This window comes from Onychomys torridus, chromosome 8 (genome assembly GCF_903995425.1).
Source record: "Onychomys torridus chromosome 8, mOncTor1.1, whole genome shotgun sequence".
Taxonomy (NCBI): Eukaryota; Metazoa; Chordata; class Mammalia; order Rodentia; family Cricetidae; genus Onychomys; species Onychomys torridus.
The window spans coordinates 11767917-11775015 of NC_050450.1; positions in this window are offsets into that span (position 1 = coordinate 11767917).

Genomic DNA, 7099 nt, shown 5'->3' on the forward strand with positions numbered 1-7099 from the left:
TTGTGCACACTGCGTGTCTTAGTTTTGTTTCTGTTGCTGTGGTAAAACACCCTGACAAAAGCCACTTAAAGGAGAAAGGTTCATTTCAGCTCACAATTCAAGGGACAGTCCACCAGGCACAGAAATCAAGGTGGCTGGAAGCAGTTCAAATCAAATCACAATGAGAAACAGAGCGATACCTGCATATTGATGCTCAGCTCTTGATGTCTACAGTCCAGGATCCTGCCAGGGAATGATGCCACCCACTGTGGGCAGGTCTTTGCATCCCAATTAAGGTAATCAAGATAAGCCCCCACAGACATATTCAGAGACCTTTCTATCAGATGATTCTAGAGCCTGTCACATTGACAACACTAACCATCACACCAGGCAAGCCTTCGGTCAAATGAGCTACAACCACAGCCCTAAGCATTTGAGTATTTTATGACAATAAAAAAATTAAAAATTTGAAGAAATAAATGAGAAAAAAAACTCCCAACAATAGGAACAGCAGAAAAATAAAACAAGTGGGATGTCAATTTTATATGACTTTTCGTTTGTTTGTTTTGTTTTAGACAAAGTCTTGCTGTGGAGGCTAGACTTCCCTCAATTTTGTGGCAATCCTCCTGTCTCAGCTTTTGAGAGCTGAGTTACATTTTTGAGTCTATAGCATGATTGGTTGGGTCAAGATGGAGTGCTGTATCAGATTAGGCCAACCCAAACTTTCTTTTGTGGGGCTTTGGGAATAAGTCAGGGAGACCGTTTAGTTTCTGCTCTTGTTAACCTGGGCATGTAAACCTCGTGGGTAGAAGGCGACTGGTAGATGTAAGTTAAATGAGTGAATGAATGAATGAGATGCATGACCCCTCATCACAGTATACCTCATTCTGCCTAGAATCCCTGGATGTCACCGTCGGAGGTAAAGGGTTCTCGTGTCCACTGGATAGCCTCTTGGGATAGAACTAGGGGCTGCCTTCTCTAAGGATCTTGTTTTTGACATGGGGTCTCAAACATCTCAGGCTGGCCTCAAACTCACTGTATAGCCAAGGATGCCCTTGAACTTTCCATCCTCCTGTCTCCACCCTTCCAAGAGCTGGAAGTACAGGCAAGTGTCACCACTCTTGGTTTTGTGCAGTGCTGGGGATCTAACCCCAGCTTCATGAACGCTGTGCGAGCACCCTACTGCCCGAGCTACACCCTAACACAAGGATCTTGAGGGTCTCATACTGGCTAATATAGTTTTGGGTCTCGTGAGCTGAGTATGAACAAAGGAAGGGAGGCAACAAGAGGATGTGCCCTCACAATTCTAACCCTCACCACCAGGGGGAAGCACCAGTATGCCATGAATCAACCTAAGGCTTCCGATTGTCTTGTAATTCCCTCACAGGGTAACTCCCAAGCATGGGCTGGGAGAGGTCAGAAACCAGCCCAGCAACATGAGCTGGAGCTCACTCAGCCTGCTAGGTGTTCAGGACACAGAGCCTCAGGGGAGAGCCGTGCACAGGCCTGGCTAGGCTCTTTGGGCCTCCTCCTGGATGACTGGTGGTTTTGTTTTTAGGCAGGTTTCAAGTAGTTCATGCTGGCCTCAAACTTGCTTTGCAGTTGAGGATGACCTTGAACTTGTGATGCTCCTGTGTCTATTTCCCAAGTGCTGGGATTGCAGGGTCCATATGGATCCAGCATTCTAGCTAAGTATTGTACTACTGAGCCACATCTCTAGTTCCTGTTGTTTTAACCTCTTCTCTCTCAAAATAAGGCCTAGCCTAGAGGGAGAAGGTGGTTAAAATAGGGGCTATGCCACTCCTAGCCGTGTGACCCCTGCTGAGCGTCTTCATTTCTGAGCCTCAGTTTTACCTCCTGAAAATGGGTCCATTAGTACCTCCTGCCAGGAGCGGCATGAAAATGCAATGACATATTTGTTTTTAGCTGTTGTCCAGATATGTTGTCATGTGCATGTGTTCATACTGTGTGTATGCCTTTTCACATGTGTGTGCTCACCTGTAAGTACACATTTTCCTGTTGAGGCCCAGGGTTGACATTGGAAATCTTTCTTGATCCCTCTGGATTTTGTTCATTGACGCGGGGTCTCTCGGTTGGATTAATAACCTGCTAATAAGGGCAGTCCGGCTAGTCATCTTGTTCCTGAAACCCCATCTCCTCCTGAGTGCTGGAATTACAGGCAGGCTGTCATGCCACCCTGGCATTTACATGGTGTCTTAGTTACTTTTCCATTGTCATGACAAAATACTATGACCAAAGCAACTTTCTTGTTTGTTTGTTTTGAGACAGGTTCCTCTGTGTAGCCTTGGCTGTCCTGGAACTCACTCTGTAGATCAGGCTGGCCTCGAACTCACAGAGATCTCCCTGCCTCTTCCTCCCTGAGTGTTGGGATTAAAGGTGTGTGCCACCATTGCTGGCTCCAAAGCAACTTCTTTTTTTCCTTTTCTTTTTCTTTTTAAATTTCTTGTGCACTGGTGTTTTGCCTGCATGTATGTCTGTGTGAGGTCATCAGATCTCCTGGAACTGGAGTTACAGACAGTTGTGAGCGGCCATGTGGGTACTGGGAATTGAACCTAGGTCCTTTGGAAGAAGAGTCAGTGCTCTTAACCACTGAGCCATCTCTCTAGCCCCCAAAGCAACCCCCCCCACAAGGTTTCTCTGTGTAGTTTTGGTGTCTGTCCTGGATCTTGCTTTGTAGCCCAGGCTGGCCTCAAAATCACAGAGGTCCACCTGGCTCTGCCTCTCAAATGCTGGGATTAAAGGTGTGTGCCGTTACCACCCAGCCCAAAGCAACTTCTTAAAGAAAATGTTTAATTTGGAGCTCATGGTTACAGAGGATTAGAGCCCATGACCATCATGTTGAGGAGGTTGGAAGGCAGGCAGGCAGGAATGGCACTGGAGCAGTAGTTGAGAGCTCACATCTTGATCCACAGCACAAGGCAGAGAGAGAAATAACTGGGAATGGTGTGGGCTTTTGAAACCTAAAAGCCCACCTCCAGTGACACATCTCTTCCAATAGGCCACACCTTCTAATCCTTCCCAAGCAGTTCCACCACCTGGGGACCAAGTGTTCAAACCTGATTCTGTGAGGACCATTCTCATTCAAACTATCACCTGGGTTCCAGGGATTTGAACTCTGGTCCTCACTCTTGCTGTTTACCTGGCAAATTATTTAATCATCAAGCCATCTCTCTAGTCCTTGTTTTTATTAACATATGTATAAACTAATGGCCCATACATGATGTGTATAATGTACTTGGACCATATCCACCCTCCCATATCTTCTCTTTACCCTCCTGTTGTTCTTCCATTCTTATTATATACACACAGGTATGTGCACATGCTGTTAATGCCATATGTGTGTGTTGAAGCAGGGACTCCTTCCAGAACAGGCTCACTCTGGAACTCACTTTATAGCCCAGGCTGGACTTGAACTAATAATCTTGAGCCTCCTACCTCAGCTTCTCAAGTGCTGAGATTGCAGGTATGAGCCTCCACATATCTGTCTATCTATATGCCTGTCTGTCTGTCTATCTCCCACAAGGGAACGTATGTGGTCCACAACTCTCTAGATTAATTTGCATCACATAACATCCTCTTCTATCCATTTTCCTTCAAAGATGTTATTTTGTTCTTCTTTACCAGTGAGTAGACACCAGTGTGCATAAGCGTGACATTTCTTTACCCGTTCATCTGTCTCTAGGCATCTAGGCTGATTCCATAATCTGATTATTGTGAATGGTGTATTGATAAGAGTGGGTGTGCCAGCATCTCTGTGGGGTGCTGACAGGTTCTTTAGGATGCATCCCTAGGAGAGGTGCCACAGCTCACTTGTACTGTCAGAATCTCAGCTCCTGGGGGACTGTCATGCCCTCTGAAGACAGGAACAGGTTCCCCCATTATACTACTTTGCTCAACTTCATTCCAGTTGCTTTCTGTTTGAGTCAATGTGTAGCCTGGGTTGGCCTTGAATTCACTACAATCTGTTTGACTTTGCTTCCTGACTGTTGCCACTACAGACATTCACCACCATGCCCCAAAAGTTTTTTGTTTTTGGTTTGTTAGTTTGGCTTGTCAGGCTGACCTGGACTTGCAAGTGCTCAGCATATGCTGCCATTGAGTCACACCCTAGCCCCTGGCTCCATTTGGACAACAGTGATGTGTCTGCAGTTAACCACCCAAGCATTAGTTTGATTGGTCACTATGGACTTGTATTCCAGGTCCACAGTGCCTGGTACAGAGTAGGTGCTCAATGAAGCTTGTCACGTGAGTGACACATGCCAGGAGTCCATGGGAAGCATTAGCTTCTTGCTTTGTACACAGAAGGCTTGTAGTGGGTGATGGGGATGTGGCTCGGTGCACAGAGCACTAGCCTGGCGTGCATAAAGCCCTGGGTTTCCCTTCCACCTCATAACTTGGGCTTGTGCACACCTTTGAGCTCAGCATGTGGAGGCAGGTGGAAAGATTGGTAGCTCCAGGCCACCTTCAACTATATGTAAATCCAAGACCTCCTGGGTACATGAGACTCTTGCTCACATTAGCGGAGTCACACAGGCAAGGAAGGCCACACCAGGAGCAGAATGAGTTCAGAGTTTTGACACTTGGGAATCCAGGGAGGGCCATCTGGGTCCCTCTCCTGTTCTGTGACTTTGTGTTCCTTACTTACCCTCTTTGGGCTCTCTGTGTACATCAGGACTCTACAACTAGGACTGTTTAATGGGTACATTTCCCATCCTGCTCATTCTTTCACCCAGAAGGACCCAATGTGGGCTGGAAAATGAGAAGGAGGACTCTGAGGAATGTGCTGTAATTACTGCACAGGGCACTCTGTGGCTTGGCTGACGGGCCCAGAGAAGGACAGCTGGAGGAGCTGGGGCTCCTGGGCCTCCCCTCCCCTCAGGGAAGAGCAATAGATACAAGGACTGGGGGAATGCCCTTTTGTCCTGAGGGAGCAGAGTCTCTTTAGAGGAAAGAACATTGTGCTGCTATGACCAGAGGGAGGAGCCTGGGAAGATCTGGGGGAGAAAGTTCCAGCCCAGGGGACAGAAGGTGAACGGCTCCAAAATGAGCCGGGGTGTGTGGTGGCACGTCTCTAATCCCAGCACTTGGAGGCAGAGGCAGGCGGGCATCTGTGGGTCTCACAGCCTGGTCTTCCTTACCAAGTCCTAGGCCAGCTACATATGGGGGGCCTGCAAAACAAACAAAAAAGCCCTAAGATGCTCCTGCACTGGAGTATTCAGAGGGTGTGTGTGTGGGGGGCGCTAGGACTCCTGTTCTTCGATGGCATGCTGCCTTCAAAAGGGGCAAATTCAGGCTAAGGACAGGAAAGTGACCGTCCAGAAGTCGCTCCAACAGAGACAAGGGCACTGGGCTAGGGGGAGGTGGGTGTTCCCAGAGCCTGGGGAAGCAAATTATTTCCTGAGCAGGGGGCATTGTCTTCAATGACTTGCAGAGGTCACACTTTGGCACATCCTAGGGGCCCAGGTTCAACTCCTGATGTGAGGACTGGAGAGGTGCACCTAGCCAGCACCATGTGACACAAGGGAGGTGCATCAGCCCAATGGCACATGAGGCTCAGAACTGGGTAGCCACAGTTCCTCCTAGGGCCACAGTGAGGAGTGTGTGGAAATGTAACTGAAAGCCGGGCGGCAGTGGTGCATGCCTTTAGACCTAGCACTCAGGAGGCAGAGGCAGGCGGATCTCTGAGTTCAAGGCCAGCCTGGGCTACAGAGTGAGTTCCAGGAAAGGCTCCAAAGCTACACAGAGAAACCCTGTCTCAGAAAAAAAAAAAAAAAAAAAAAAAAAAAAAAAGAAAGAAAAAAAATGTAACTGAAAAAGCAGTAGGGTCAACAGGTTTAGCAGATGAAGGTGCTTGCTGTCAAGCTGACAACTTGGGTTCAATCCTTGGGCACATGTGCCCACACATAACACACAATAAAAACGTAATAAAAAGCAAGCTGTTGTCATTGTCTTCCTCAGCACCGTCTGCTTTCCGGGCACCAGGCTGACCATGTGTCAACATTCTGTCTACACAGGGAAGTACTGCTCACACTGCTCCTCTGGTCTATGAAAAGCCTTAGGTGACCAGACCCCACCTAACACCCGTCCCTGGTGCTCCATGCTCCTGCCTTCACTCAGCTGGACGGGACCTCCTCACCCTGATCACAAGATACTTCAGGAGAAGCTGTGGCTTTAAAATAATCAGAGAGACTCAGGTATGGTGGTGCATGCCTGTGATCCTAACATATGGGAGGCTGGAGCAAGGGAATCCTAAGTTTGAGGTCATCTTTAGCCAACTAACAAGATCAAGGCCAGCCTGAGCTACATGAGACCCTGTCTCAAAAAAGAGAGGAGGGAGGTCAGTGAGATAGCTCAGTGTGTAAATTTCCTTGCCATGAAAACCTGGTGACCTTAGTGCAATTCCTGGAACATATATAAAGGTTAAAGTTGTTCTCTGGCCTCTAGATGCATGTGGAACAAACACCCACTCCATCTATCCATCCATCCACCCCCCCCCTCACACACACACACACACACACACACACACACACACACACACATCTTAAGGTTTTTATTGTTGTGACAAAACACTATGACCAAAAAGCAAGTTGGGAAGGAAAGGGTTTTATTCAGCTCACACTTCCACATTGCTGTTTATCACCAAAGGAAGTCAGGACAAGACTCCAACAAGGCAGGGACCTGGAGGCAGGAGCTGATGCAGAGGCCATGGAGGGGTGCTGCTTACTGGCTTGCTTCCCCCCTGGCTTGCTCAGACTGCTCTCTCTCTCTCTCTTGGTTTTTCAAGACAGGGTTTCTCTGCATATCACTGGCTGTCCTGGAACTTGCTCTGTAGACCAGGCTGGCTTCGAACTCACAGAGATCCACCTACCTCTGTCTCCTTAGTGCTGGGATTGAAGGTGTGTACCACCATCGCCTGGCCAGTCTGATTTCTTATAGAACCCAGGACCACCAGCCCAGGGATGGCCCTACCCACCATAGGATGGCCCCTCCCCCACAGATCACCAATTGAGAAAATGCCTTCCAGCTGGATCTCATGGAGGCATTTCCTCAGCTGAGTCTTCTCCCTCTGATGACACTAGCTTGTGTCCAGTTGACACAC